Raw genomic sequence first — 15,619 nt, forward strand, 5'->3', positions numbered from 1 at the left:
CCCTGCTGCCAAGAACACTACACAGCAGCCTCGTTTTGTAGCATTTGACCCTTCAGTAGTGTTGGATGCTTCAGCCTCCCCTGACTCTTCTGCGACCCCATGGATTGTAGCCCACCAGGCTTCCCCATCCATGGAATTCTCCAGGCAAGAATACTGGAGTGGGTAGTCATTCCTTTTCCGGGGGATCTTCTCGACCCAGGGGTTGAACTCAGGTCCCCCACATTGCAGGCAGATTCTTTAATCACTGTGTTATCAGGAAAGCCCTTTAAGGACCTTTTTTGGAGACCAACAAAAGAGGGTCAGTAACAAAAATATCATATTTATTTTTTTTCTTTTTTCTTTTTTCTGGATTAGCACCCATCTAAAATTTTTAATAAGCTCTTTTCAGAGTGCTCATACTCTAAGTCCAAAGTGTAAACTTCTGTTTTCTCCTCCTTACTAGAAATGCTAAAAGAAATGAGGAAATTGGTTTGATGCAGAAAAGATCTTACCTTCTATCATAGTACTTTTTAAAAGAACCTTAGAACCCACATCCATTTTGAGTAAAAAATTCAGTGAAAATATGGTCCCTTAAAAAACAAATGAGAGACAAAACAACACTCATCTCTTCACAAACTCCAAGTGTCCACTTGGAGTGACCACGCCAAGTGTTTTTTGTGTTGAGGGGCTGTCAAAGCAAAAACTACACCAAAGTTAAATCGGTAAGGAAGACCCAAGGAGAGAGGCTAGATTTCACACTGCACTCAATAATCATGAAATACTTTTTTAGAAAGAAAGAAAAAAAATGGCAACAGCTTTTTTAAGAATGGGGTAAGGGAGAGACTTTAGGTTATCTGTGTTTGTGGTCTGCTAAGTGAAAAGCAAATGTTCTTCCATTTTTTTTAAGTTTTCTTTTTAATAGCTTTCTTGAGATATAGCTCATGTATATTCACCCATTTAAAGTGAACAATGCAGTGGTTTTTAATCTACTCACAAAGTTGTACAACCATTCCCACCATCAAGTTGAAAGCATTTCTTTTCCCAAAAAGAGACCCTATCTCACCGATAGACCTTAGACCTCATTTTGCCACCAACTCCCCCCGCCCCTCAACACCAGCTCTGGGCAACCACTCATCTATTTTCTGTCTCTTTAGATTTGTTGATTCTGCATTTTTTGTAAATGAAATCTACAATATATGACCTTTGTGACTGGCTTTTTTCACTTGGCATATTATTTCAGAAATATAAAGGAATGAAGTATAAACCTCCCATCTTCTTGAAATCGAAAGTTTTAGTCCCTTCGTCGTGTCTGACTCTTTGTGACCCCATGGACTGTAGCCCGCCAGGCTTCTCTGTCCATGGAATTCTCCAGGCAAGAATACTAGAGTGGGTTGCCATTTCCTTCTCCAGGGGAACTTCTCAATCCAGGGATTGAACCCAGGTCCCCTGCCTTGCAGGCAAATTCCTTATACCTGAGCCACCAGGGAAGTCCATCTTCTTAACAGGAGGTATTCTACAACTTGAAGCAAGGCTGCCATCTGAAGGTTGGCTCCAATATTCCTACAGAAGCTGAGAGATGGTCTCTATCTTCCTTATGATTACCGTTCAGAGGATGGTTCTGAGGTCCTGGACAAAGACAGACAGGGGTTTTAAAACTATGAAGAGGCTTTCTAAAAGATTTAAATATTTTTTAATACTTTCCATCAGTAAAGTGCTTTCCTAATTTCTCAGTCTCCTGTGGAATGCTTCTGAGGTATGAGGGTAATGAGTCCTGGTGCTTCCTGCGTGCCTTGCCTGTGGGCAGAGCAGGCTTTGTCAGCCAGAAAAGCCCAAGTGCAAAGGCATGCAAGTGGTGGCAGTTGGAAGTCAAGTAAACATGGTTGGAAATGATGAAGTCCAAGAGGATATGAGTGGCACGCCAACAGAATCTGCCAGAGGTGCCATCATTCTTTGGGAGCAGTATTCAGAGTTTTAAAGGTACTAACCATTTAAAAAAGTCTAAGTATTTATCAAAGAATTTATGCTCAAAGTATGCTTAAGTAATTGGTTCTCATTTTGTACATCATCAGAAAAATTTTACTATAGCAATAACAAACCATAATTTTATGGTTCATTAAAATGCATTTTGTATATAATAACACTTTGTCAATAAATAACTTGATTTTTACTGTTTTTACTCAAGATTGCATATTGAATAGAAAGGTTTGTCTTGGTAAAGTAAGGGTATGCATATGCCTTTATTCGGTGATTTACATAATGAGTATATTTACCCAATGAGTCGGGTAGAAATTTTTGTATCTGGAAGTGCAATAAAATTTCAAGTGCAGTTCAATTCTTTCTCTATAAGTTTTTCTAGCTATAGATTTCTCATATGGAAAACAAACCACAAAGACCACAGCCCTTAATATCTGCTCACAAAGACACTAAAAGAAAATAAATCACACTCATATTTGTTTAGATGAAATAATCATCAGTCTTCACCTCCGGAGTGTTTTAGGAAAATTTTCAAATCTTTAGTTTCTCACTAAATATTAGCTAATAGCCTTTGATTTGATAGTTGTTTGGATGGCAATCTATTGGATTAAATGATGCCCTAAAGCTACCCCTTGGCAAAATTAAAATTCAGTATTTCTGTTGGTAAATAATGCTAGCTTTATTTAATTAGAGATTTCAAGGTGTCTGTTTTTTATAAGTCTGACAGCTATTGAGCTCTGCTCTCACATGTTATTAATAATAGGGTTAGAATTGAAACTGTTTTCTTGTGAGGATATTGAATTCTAGTGTTCAGAAGAGAAGAAAAATACATTTCATATGATAATGTTCAATGAAAGAAAGTATTAGAAGTTCCATGAGTATATCATTCTAAGATAGTTAGTTAGTTCAGTTGCTCAGTCGTGTTCGACTCTTTGTGACCCCATGAATCGCAGCATGCCAGGCCTCCCTGTCCCTCACCAACTTCTGGAGCTTAACCAAACTCATGTCCCTTCAGTCGGTGATGCCATCCAGCCATCTCATTCTCTGTCATCCCCTTCTCTTCCTGCACCCAATCCTTCCCAGCATCAGGGTTTTTTCCAATGAGTCAACTCTTTGCATGAAATGGCCAAAGTATTGGAGTTTCAGCTTCAACATCAGTCCTTCCAATGAACACCCAGGACTGATCTCCTTTAGGATGGATTGGTTGGATCTTCTTGCAGTCCAAGGGACTCTCAAGAGTCTTCTCCAACACCACAGTTCAAAAGCATTGATTCTTCGGTGCTCAGCTTTATTTATAGTCAAATCTCACATCCAAACATGACTACTGGAAAAACCATAGCCTTGACTAGACAGACCTTTCTTGGCAAAGTAATGTCTCTGCTTTTTAATATGCTGTCTAAGTTGGTCATAACCTGACTTCCAAGGAGTAAGCGTCTTTTAATTTCATGGCTGCAATCACCATCTGTAGTGATTTTGGAGCCCCCAAAATAAAGTCAGCCACTGTTCCCAATGTTTCCCCATCTACTTCCCATGAAGTGGTGGGACAGCATGCCATGATCTTAGTTTTCTGAATGTTGAGCTTTAAGCCAACTTTTTCACTCTCCTCTTTCACTTTCATCAAGAGGCTTTTTAAGGAATTTCCACTTAACTGGGAATAGAACTGCCATATGACCCAGCAATCCCACTGCTGGGCATATATACCGAGGAAACCAGAATTGAAAGAGACGCGTGTACCCCAATGTTCATCGCAGCACTGTTTACAATAGCCAGGACATGGAAGCAACCTAGATGTCCATCGGCAGACGAAAGGATAAGGAAGCTGTGGTACATATACACAATGGAATATTACTCAGCCATTAAAAAAATACATTTGAATCGGTTCTACTGAGATGGATGAAACTGGAGCCCATTATACAGAGTGAAGTAAGCCAGAAAGAAAAACAACAATACAGTATACTAATGCATATATATGGAATTTGAAAGATGGTAACGATAACCCTATATGCGAGACAGAATAAGAGACACAGATGCATAGAACAATTTTATGGACCCTGAGGGAGAAGGTGAGGGTGGGACGTTCTGGGAGAATAGCATTGAAACATGTATATTATCATATGTGAAAGAGAACACCATTCCATGTTCGATGCATGAGACAAGGGCTCAGGGCCGGGGCAATGGGATGACCCAGAGGGATGGGATGAGGAGGGAGGTGGGTGGGGGGTCCAGGAAGGGGAACACATGTAAACCCATGGCTGATTCATGTCAATGTATGGGAAAAACTATAACAATATTGTAAAGTAATTAGCCCCCAACTAAAATAAATAAATTTATTTTAAAAAAAAAAGAGGCTTTTTAGTTCCTCTTCAATTTCTGCCATGAGGGTGGTGTCATCTGCATATCTGAGGTTATTGATATTTCTCCTGGCAATCTTGATTCCAGCTTGTGCTTCTTCCAGCCCAGCATTTCTCATGATGTACTCTGCATATAAGTTAAATAAGCAGGGTGACAATATACAGCCTTGTCATACTCCTTTTCCTATTTGGAACCAGTCTGTTGTTCCATGTCCAGTTCTAACTGTTGCTTCCTGACCTGCATACAGGTTTCTCAAGAGGCACGTCTGGTGGTCTGGTATTTCCATCTTTTTCAGAATTTTCCACAGTTTATTGTGATCCACATAGTTAAAGGCTTTGGCATAGTCAATAAAGCAAAACTAGATGTTTTTTTCTGGAACTCTCTTGCTTTTTTGATGATACAGTGGATGTTGGCAATTTGATTTCTGGTTCCTCTGCCTTTTCTAAAACCAGCTTGAATATCTGGAAGTTCACGGTTCACGTATTGCTGAAGCCCGGCTTGGAGAATTTTGAGCATTACTTTACTAGCGTGTGAAATGAGTGCAACTGTGCGGTAGTTTGAGCATTCTTTGGCATTGCCTTTCTTTGGGACTGGGATGAAAACTGACATTTTCCAGTCCTGTGGCCACTGCTGACTTTTCCAAATTTGCTGGCATATTGAGTGCAGCACTTTCACAGCATCATCTTTCAGGATTTGAAATAGCTCAACTGCAATTCCATCACCTCCACTAGCTTTATTCGTAGTGATGCTTTCTAAGGCCCCCTTGACTTCACATTCCAGGATGTCTGGCTCTAGGTGAGTGATCACACCATTGTGATTATCTGGGTCATGAAGATCTTTTTTGTAGAGTTCTTCTGTGTATTCTTGCCACCTCTTCTTAATATCTTCTGCTTCTGTTAGGTCCCTACCATTTCTGTCCTTTATTGAGCCCATCTTTGCATGAAATTTTCCCTTGGAATCTCTAATTTTCTTGAAGGGATCTCTAGTCTTTCCCATTTTGTTGTTTTCCTCTATTTCTTTGACATTGATCGCTGAGGAAGGCTTTCTTTTCTCTCCTTGCTATTCTTTGGAACTCTGCATTCAAATGGTAATCCAAGCCTATGCCCCAACCAGTAATGCTGAAGAAGCTGAATTTGAACTCTTCTATGAAGACCTACAAGACCTTTTAGAACTAACACCCAAAAATGATGTCCTTTTCAGTACAGGGGACTGGAATGCAAAAGTAGAAATTCAAGAAACACCTGTAGTAACAGGCAAATCTGGCCTTGGAGTACAGAATGGAGCAGGGCAAATGCTAACAGACTGTTGCCAAGAGATCGCACTGGTCATAGCAAACACCGTCTTCCAACAACACAAAGGAAGACTCTACACATGGACATCACCAGATGGTCTACACCAAAATCAGATTGATTATATTCTTTGCAGCCAAAGATGGAGAAGCTCTATATAGTCAGTAAAAACAAGACACGGAGCTGACTGTGGCTCAGATCATTCTAAGAATAGCACTCAAAACTTTTGCTGTTTTTGTACAACTGATTGCCTTTATTTACCCCAAGGGATAAACCTTTATTTTACTTCAAAAGGAGTCAAGTTGGACTAATAATGCAAAACCTTCAGATGCTAAAGGCACACAATCACATTTTCATCAGACAATGAACAAATTTCATGAATAAATATTGGAAAGTTTAGAATGTTTATGGTGATCTTGAGAAACAGAAATTCAGTTTTTTGGTTATACAATTGAACAGAGAAGATTTTAAATACTTTATATTTCTTGGTCTTAAAACATAAATAAATTTGGAAATAATCATTGAACTCTTTAAAAGGAAAAACAAAAAGAAAAGAACAAAACTATGTCTAGGCATGTAGTTACCTGCATTAAAGGAAAAAAGAGACTTCAAAGCAAGAAAAAGTAACAGTGAGTTTGTGGTCAATGAGAGATGGAGTCAAAATAATTTTTAATTAAAGTAACATTTAACTATATAACGTTTATTTTTTAATTACAATTTTAATGGTATACTCTTTTATTATAAAGAGGGAAATTATTTTTATTACCATAAAAATGAATCACTATTTTGCATCCTCTGTTATAATAAAAATATAGTAGAGTTTTAATACTGTGATATATTTGTTTTTAGAGGGATATCTCATTAAGGATAATAATTCACTACAATCCTAAAATATTATGTATGTGAATAAAATAATTTTCCTACAGAGGAATAAATATAAAGGAACTGAATAAAGTTAACAATTGTTTAAATCTCACTCCCCATAGCTTCTTCCAGACTCTAGACATAGTTCAATTTGTATCTTATACGTCTATATAAATGCCAAAGTCATTTTTTTTTCAGCACTTGGGTAATCACTTAAGCTCTTTGTGTGTTAATTTTCTCACCTATGAAATATATATCAGACTACCTCATACATGAGAATCAGTTAGAATAGCACCTGACTTGGAGCAAATGCCATGTAGGTGTTTATCAAATGAAATATACAATGTATTAGAGTCTATGAGATAATCTATTCCCAGGAATTCTCTACTATAAAAAGTCTGGGTATGAAAGGAAAACAAGAGAAATTAAAGCATATTATGCCATGTAGAAAAATGTGTTTGCCTTTTCAGAAATTGTGCGTCTCTTTTTAATATTGCCTATGAAAGCAAAAGTCGTTCAGTCACGTCTGACTCTTGCAACCCCATGGACTATAGTCCATGGAATTCTCTAGTGCAGAATACTTGAGTGGGTAGCCTTTCCCTTCTCCAGGGGATCTTCCCAACCCAGGGATTGAACCCAGGTCTCCTGCGTTGCAGGCAGATTCTTTACCAACTGAACCTTCAGGAAAGCCCTATATTCTCAAGTTATAACTTAAAGGGGCATGTGTGCTCAGTCATGTCCGACTCTGAACCCTTGGATTGCAGCCCGCCAGGCTCCTCTGTCCATGGAATTTTCCAGGCAAGAATACTGGAGTGGGTGGCCATTTCCTTTTCCAGGGGATCTTTCCAACCCAGGCATCTAACCTGCGTTTTTTGCGTCTCCTGCATCGGCGGGCATTTACCAGTGAGCCACCTGGGAAGCCGCCGACTTAAAGGTAGGTAGATATTTTCAGATAGTTATACTTCGTTCTCCATTAATGCAGTAATCGTCAGTGAGATAAAAAACCTATGGCAGAGGATAACGAATGTGAAATGTTCAAGGAAAGCATACGTAGGGTCTGCTGCAAACCTTGTCAGTCACTTATATAATGTCATCTACTTTACCCAGACGGCCAATACGGGAAAAGTTAAAAAAAGATGTTGGTGCAGAAGATAAAAGGGATAGACTTTAATATAATAGATAAAATATGACCATTATCTTCATATAGTTCCTTGACTAAATAACACTGTATGTCCTTTTGTTTTATGGAGTACCTTAAGACATACTTCTCATCACATCATGTTAACTATGCCTTTGGACAATACAATAGAGAAAATATAAAATAAGTGGTCAGATTTCTTTGGTGTGTCATGTTGACTGTCTTAGATAATGAGTTTTTTTATAATAAGTTATAGTGCCATTCTTAGTGTTAACATTGAAGCCACAATAAATATTTAACAGGAAAATAAAATGTAGAAATAGGGCCATCTAAAGACATAAATAGACAATCTGACTTGGTTCCATGAATGTAGGAACTTTACTCTGCATTTCCAAATTTGTCTTAATAACGCTGTATCCTTTCTATTGTAGGTTAAATTTATTTTCAAAATAGCACTGTTATATCAATGAGTATTTAAAGGACAAATAAAGTTGTAAAGTTTTAAAAGCTATTTATGTCTGAAATAAAAACTGGCTGATAATTCATGCAGGTATTTTATTCAACACAGGTTATGCCAGCCTTTTGCAGTGGTACTCCTTTTCTGGATATGTCCCTCAATGCACATGAGTGGAATTTCACTGGATACATCTGCACATATGATTTTTCTCTCCCATGTTCATGATGGATAGGTCAAGGGGAAAATAAATGTGTAATTCAAGTTTCATCAATCATATGTTCTGTCCCAGAATTTTAAAACTTGAAAAAGAGAAACCTAACCAAGGAGGGCTTGAACCTAAATTGTATTATTGAGAGTCCTCTGGAGAGACGATCCATGGACATTCTTGTTGCTCAGGTCCCAAAATCTTCCTTAGTATTTGCCCTTCTGAAGGTTTAGCTTTCAACGGTTTCTTTAATTCTGCAAATTATCCCATTTTTCCTCCCAAAGTTACATTTTTATAATTAAAATGTTCAGGCTTAGTTTTGCTGTTTACAACTAAAATAACTTTGATTAATACATAAGTCTAAAAGAAATTGCTAGATGATGTCTGATTAAAAGCTAATTAATGAGAAACTGCTATTTGACTATAATTTGAGTTACAAATACAATGAGCTTCTATGAATAATATGGTACTTACTCAAAATAAAAATATGTATAAATTATCCGAGAAGCAGTAAAATAGCAGGATCTCTTATAATAAACAGAAGATGGCACCAAAATTACTCTAAAAGTTACATTTTTTTATAAGATGGCATCTTACTTGAACCCTGGTTATTCCTATGTCTGAGACTGTTGGCCAATTAAATTACTTGTGTCCTCTTTATTAAAATATAGATAATAATTAACTGCCAATGTCATTTTTAGAATTTAATGTTCTAATTTACACACAATAGCTACTTCAACACCTGACCATATAAAAGGCACTAGAGAATATAGTATTCTGTCTCAGCTCCACGATGACTTTTTGTGCATTTAGAGATTTGTAGGGATCCGATAAATAGCCCCATTTTCCCTCCCTGGGTTTATAAATAATTGGAAAATAAAAACAGCGATTGATGGAAGTCAAATATCTAGACAATTAGAGATAATAAAGAAAGAATTTGATCCATGGGACAAAAGTGGCTTCCCAATTGGTGAAATTCAGAGTGTAACTGATATTCCTCCTGACTCACAAAGCTGGCTAGAAATCCTTGGGCCTGGCCTGCAAAGACAGGGCTAAGCTTATGGTAGACCAACAGCAAAGGGGATATCTCTGCAGGTCAACTGATTCCAGAATGAGCTATGAAAATAGCAGCCAGACAACACGTGCTTGGCTTTTACCTCCAAACTCACCAATTGAGAGTAACTAATGATGAGTGTATACAAAGACTAAAACATAGTAACTTGTTCTTGGAAAAACAAGAATGGAAAAATTAGTTTTATACAAAAAAGTATGTCTTTGAGTTGGAGAAGGCAATGGCACCCCACTCCAGTACTCTTGCCTGGAAAATCCCATGGACAGAGGAGCCTGGTAGGCTACGGTCCATGGGGTCGCTGAGTCGGACACGACTGAGCGACTTCACTTCCACTTTTCCCTTTCATGCACTGGAGAAGGAAATGGCAACCCACTCCAGTATTCTTGCCTGGAGAATCCCAGGGACGGCGGAGCCTGGTGGGCTGCCGTCTATGGGGTCGCACAGAGTCGGACACGACTGAAGCGACTTAGCAACAGCAGCAGCAGCATGTCTTTGAGTGATTTGGATAACACTTGTAATACTGTAATTTTTAAAAAACAGAATTAATGTTTTTGAATAGCCTATAGAGTTATGCATAACTTCAACAGTACTAGAAAAGCTAAAAGAAAAATGAGAACAAAATTTAAATAAGAACTGCAAGTCAGGGACCAGGAAAAAAAAAATATATATATATATATAACGATTAGGAAGAAACTTTTAGAGGAAGGGAGAGCATGAGGAATGATTTAAAGTCTGAAAAAAATTACAGAGTAATGTAATTTGAAGAAAATGAAATAGGGGAACAGATATGAAGAGATATGAAATGGAATTTTTAAAAACAAGAATATTTTCTACTACAATACTTTAAAATTTTCCATTAAAGCATGAACTAATTCATAACATTGGTTCATTGGAATAACACATATAGAAATATCTGATGGTGTTCAGAAATAAAAGAATTAACAATTACTCATATATATATATATGACTCATTCTGTGTTTTAGTGTGTATTATATTACCCTCTTTTAATTCTGCTTTTGAATATTTTCAATTTATTTTCTTGAATATGTTTGTTGTAGTCAAAATCATGGCCTCCCAAACATGTCCATGGAATCTGTGAATATGTGGCATTTTATGGAATAATCAAATTTTAATATATGATTATGATTATGATTATGAACATTGAGGCAGAAAGATTATCCTGTCTTATTTGGATTGGTCCAATCTAACTTCATGCACTCTTAAACATGTGGAGAAATTTTTCAGGTTTGATAAAGAGAAGAGTTGAAGTGTAAGTCCTTACAAAGAACTCTTTTATTAAGAGGAAAAAGGGAGTTGGGAGGACTATAGAGAACAACGAGCCCAAGGCTTTTCTTTGGCTAAGTCCCTGCCAGGAAAAAAGAGGCAAAGAAGTTAACAAAAAAATTCATAGGCGGTGAGGTGGTTGACTGAGAAATGTTGAGTGTGATGAGAATTCAGAAAAGCGTCTACTGCATCAGGTACAGATATGGTTAAATGGGAACATGATCATTTTCTCAGTGGCTTTAACCAAAAGGGCAGTGACAGTAATGGCTCCAAGGCCATGGAATTCTCCAGGCAAGAATATTGGAGTGAGTTGCCATGCCCTTCTGCAGGGGATCTTCCCACACCAGGGATCGAATGTGTGTCTTTTGTGTCTCCTGCATTGGCAGGTGGATTTTTTACCACTGAGCCTCCTGGAAAGCTCGGATCTCTGCATACAAGTTTCTCAAGAGGCAGTTCAGGTGGTCTGGTAATCCCATCTCTTTCAGAATTTTCCACAGTTTATTGTGATCCATACAGTCAAAGGATTTGGCATAGTCAATAGAGCTATCAGAAGAGAACAAAAAGCAAAAAAGACCTATCATACAAGTTTCTCAGTGAGCATAGTATATTATCTACACAATTTTTCTTAATGATTCTTCGGATCTGTTACAAGATTAAAATTTAATCCTTTATTATGCGTTGTAAGTCTTCTCTTTTCCTTTATATTTTTCTACATCATTCATGGTATTTTTTCTAACTATATAACAATTTGTTCTTTATATGCAGGTAAATTTATCCCTTTTAATCTCATGACTTTCAAATTTTCATTCTTCTGAGAAAGAGCAGTTCTATAAAAAAAAATGTCTATAAAACTATCTATTGTTTCCTCCATGGATAAGCAGTAACACATTTATTAATATGGATTTCAGCATGTTTTTAGAATCTTATTTTCTGCTGAACTATTTAACTATATTACATTATTTTAATGAAATTATATGCTTTTTTAAATATATGTTGATAGCAAGTCTCTTCTAAATTTACTTTTTTTTTTTGCTATTACAGCAAATGTATTTTATTATACAGGAAAATTAAAACCTGCTTCTGAAGTTCAGAAATGCTATAGAATTTTTTACTCTTATTGAATTAAATGTGTAGATTATATACTATGCTCACTGAGAAACTTGTATGATAGGTCTTTTTTGCTTTTTGTTCTTTTCTGATAGCTCTATTGACTATGCCAAATCCTTTGACTGGGTGGATCACGATAAACGGTGGAAAATTCTGAAAGAGATGGGAATACCAGACCACCTGACCTGTCTCTTGAGAAACCGGTATGCAGGTCAGGAAGCAATAGTTAGAACTGGACATGGAACAATAGACTGGTTCCAAATAGGAAAAGGAGTGTGTCAAGGCTGTATATTGTCACCCTGCTTATTTAACTTATATGCAGAGTACATCATGAGAAACGCTGGGGTGGAAGAAGCACAAGCTGGAATCAAGATTGCCAGGAGAAATATCAATAACCTCAGATATGCAGATGACACCACACTTATGCCAGAAAGTGAAGAGGAACTAAAGAGCCTCTTGATGAAGGTGAAAGAGGAGAGTGAAAAAGTTGGCTTAAAGCTCAACATTCAGAAAGCTAAGATCATGGCATCTGGTCCCATCACTTCGTGGCAAATAGATGGGGAAACAGTGGGAACAGCGGCTGACTTTATTTTTGGGGGCTCCAAAATCACTGCAGATGGTGATTGCAGCCATGAAATTAAAAGACACTTACTCCTTGGAAGGAAAGTTATGACTAACCTAGATAGCATATTAAAAAGCAGAGACATTACTTTGTCAACAAAGGTCCGTCTAGTCAAGGCTATGGTTTTTCCAGTAGTCATGTATGGATGTGAGAGTTGGACTATAAAGAAACCTGAGCACCAAAGAATTGATGCTTTTGAACTGTGGTGTTGGAGAAGACTCTTGAGAGTCCCTTGGACTGGAAGAAGATCCAACCAATCCATCCTAAAGGATATCAGTCCTGGGTGTTCTTTGGAAGGACTGATGTTGAAGCTGAAACTCCAATACTTTGGCCACCTCATGCGAAGAGATGACTCATTTGAAAAGACCCTGATGCTGGGAAAGATTGATGGCTGGAGGAGAAGGGGACGACAGAGGATGAGATGGTTGGATGGCATCACCGACTCAATGGACATGGGTTTGGGTAGACTCCGGGAGTTGGTGATGGACAGGGAGGCCTGGCGTGCTGGGGTTCATGGGGTCGCAAAGAGTCAGACACGACTGAGCAACTGAACTGGAACTGGATAGCTCTATATTTTTAGTGCTATGGAAAAATGAACTATCTGAACATTTTTTTCTTAATCCTTGAGATTTTCTGTGTCCTCAAAATTGTGAAATTATTGTGCCCATTCAATGGGTCCTTAAGAAATAATTTAGGAGAACTTGAATCTCTATAATACTGATCGTTCTTGCTCGGGGCATGGTATACCTTTCCTTTACCAGATATACTTTAATGAATATTTTAAAATATAATGTTTGCTATTCTTATTTTTGCTTACACCCTCTGTTGATTCATTTCTGGTTATTAATTAGGTTTATATACAACACATTATCCCTGAGCCTTGCTGTATATAGGTCTATGAATAGGAGAAATGATGGCAGTGTTCTTGTTCTCAGGTATCCTCCCTGTATACCTGAAAGAAACTTGATTGAATGCCTGAAAATTGACTTCAGATTCCCTGCTCACTGGTTTACACACATCAGGAACTTTGGGTCACAATTCAGTATCTCTCACTTTTGTAACCTCTGCAGTAGAGTGTTTCCTTGTTAACTCCCTATCCTCTAAGAGTGTTGAGAGGTAACAGCAACCATTAAAGTCCCTGTGTATCCTGCCCTGCTGGTATTAACAAAGATAGCTGTTTACTGATCTACCTCCATTGATAGATCTTTACATTCTCCAGGCTTCATCTGCGATCTGCAACCAGCTCCGTGTTGGACATTTTACATGTGTCTATTTCTCACAGTTGGGCTTTCCATGTGGCTCAGAAGTAAAGAATCTTCTTGCCAGTTCAAAAATGAGAATTTGATCCCTAGGTGGGGAAGATCCTCTGGAGAAGGAAATGGCAACCACCCACTCCAGTATTCTTGCCTGGGAAACCCCACGGACAGAGGAGCCTGGTGGGCTATAGTCCATGGGGTCACAAAAGAGTCAGGCATGACTTAGCAACTAAACAACAACAAAATTTCTCACAATAAAGAATTCACATATTATTACTAGCATTTGTAAATGAGTAAATTTAATAGTCAAAAACATTAAACCACTTACTTAAATCTACACAAGCAGTCAAATGAAGGCACCATCATTTAAACGTAAGTATGTGATCACAAGAGAAATACTTTTTATTCCCCCCTCACTTATTTCTTTTACTTTCTCCTCTGCATTTCCCAGAATGAGTATTACATTTAATTTCATATGGTGGGTACCTAATGAAATCTATAATTAAAAAGAAAGCTATTGCTTTTTATTGCATAATTAAATCTTAATAATGTAATGTTTTCTAAACATCTTCTATTTTGAAAAGAAATTTGTGCTAATGCATTTCATAAATTTTTGCCCAATCCTCTGTGAATATCAGCTCCCCAAAGTCCAGGACTCAAATCACTGGGAAGGAAGTCTTTTCCATGAGAAATATTATTTTCAGAAAACACAGATGGTGAGGAAATTTAGTGAGAGCCTGTCAGGAATCTGACTTCAGAATTGCTGAGTGTGGCTGGAGAATGTATACTAGAAAAACAGCAGTCTCCTAGTAGATGCCTGAGTGAAGTAGCAGGACATATTTCTGCAGTATCAACCCATTGAATTCAGTCCCTTGATACAGCCTCAGAATTCTGTATATTTTACAGTTGCTTGATTTCAGAGTAAAAGACAATTTCTCACCTGTATGGTTTAATCCTTTGGAAAAGAGAGCACAAATATTTGGACGGCAAATAGGTCAGCTAGCACAACTGACCAGCTGTACTGATGGTGGTTATATAAATAAATCAGGAAGACATTCATGTGATTCATCACTGTCTGCTTTTCCTGTACACAATAAAAGCAAGAAACAAACATTGATTTTACTAAGAATAAAATCAATTGGAACAGAACCAATCGCTTGTTATCAGCTACAAATTCTCAACCACCCTATTATCAACACTTCCATTTAAAAGCACAATGCAGATTGAAACTCTAACATATATTAAATGAACACCCTTGAATTTTATATTTATATTTTAAAATGTAAATTAATTTTTTAAAATAAGGAAAAATAAAATTAACTGTTATGTTCCATCATCTCTTATCAGCCATGTAATTTAGACCTTGATATAAATAGGTGTATTGTTTTTCATAATGACAAAGAAGGTGAGAGCATCTTTATTTTTTTTAAGTTGCTTTTTAATTATGTTTGGCATTATATTGTATATCACCACTGATTGTGTGGACTTATTCCTAACACTATTAATTTAGAATGAACCTGTTGTGGGAATATTCAGAGTTGACCTTTTACATTGAATTTGAGCTCAACATATGCATTTAAGAGTAACTCCTAAATGCATTACCTGATGGCTCAATGGGTAAAGAATCTGCCTGTAATGCAGAAGACACAGAAGATGCAAGTTCCATCCAAGGGTCTGGATGATCTGCTGGAGGAGGAAATGGCAACCCGCTCCAGTATTCTTGCCTGAAAAACTCCATGAGCAGAGGAGCCTGGCAGGCTATAGTTGAAAGGGTTGCAAAGAGTCGCACATGACAGAGTGACTAAGCACTAATGCATTATTATTTGTAAATTAATATCTGTCAAATATCTTTTCAAATTAGCCTTAAAAGAATCTGAAGTAAAGAAAGTAAACAAAATAATAATATTTTATCAAAGTTTATCAATCAGTGAAGATAGCCTTATTCAGGTGAAAGTATGACAAACACTTCTCAACTATGGAGTGGCGGTCTCGCCAATACCTGATAGCCATCATTCTTTG

General features: G+C 37.3%; 1 protein-coding gene across 2 annotated transcripts in view; it reads right to left on the reverse strand.

The window, feature by feature from the left end:
* LRFN5 (leucine rich repeat and fibronectin type III domain containing 5) overlaps positions 1-15,619 on the reverse strand; it is a 984,773-nt gene that overhangs the window by 372,606 nt on the left and 596,548 nt on the right. Inside the window, exons 2-3 of one of the 2 annotated variants that reach the window (XM_081547234.1) lie at positions 14,541-14,684; positions 1,452-1,605 (exon numbers count right to left, since the gene is read on the reverse strand). The gene's annotated coding sequence lies outside the window, so the exon portion shown is untranslated. Of the gene's footprint in view, positions 1-1,451; positions 1,606-5,824; positions 7,464-14,540; positions 14,685-15,619 lie in introns of those variants that run through there. The other variant, XR_014070506.1, reaches the window with a different exon arrangement.

This window comes from Giraffa tippelskirchi, chromosome 12 (assembly GCF_054371585.1).
Source record: "Giraffa tippelskirchi isolate mGirTip1 chromosome 12, T2T-mGirTip1v1.2.pri, whole genome shotgun sequence".
Taxonomy (NCBI): Eukaryota; Metazoa; Chordata; class Mammalia; order Artiodactyla; family Giraffidae; genus Giraffa; species Giraffa tippelskirchi.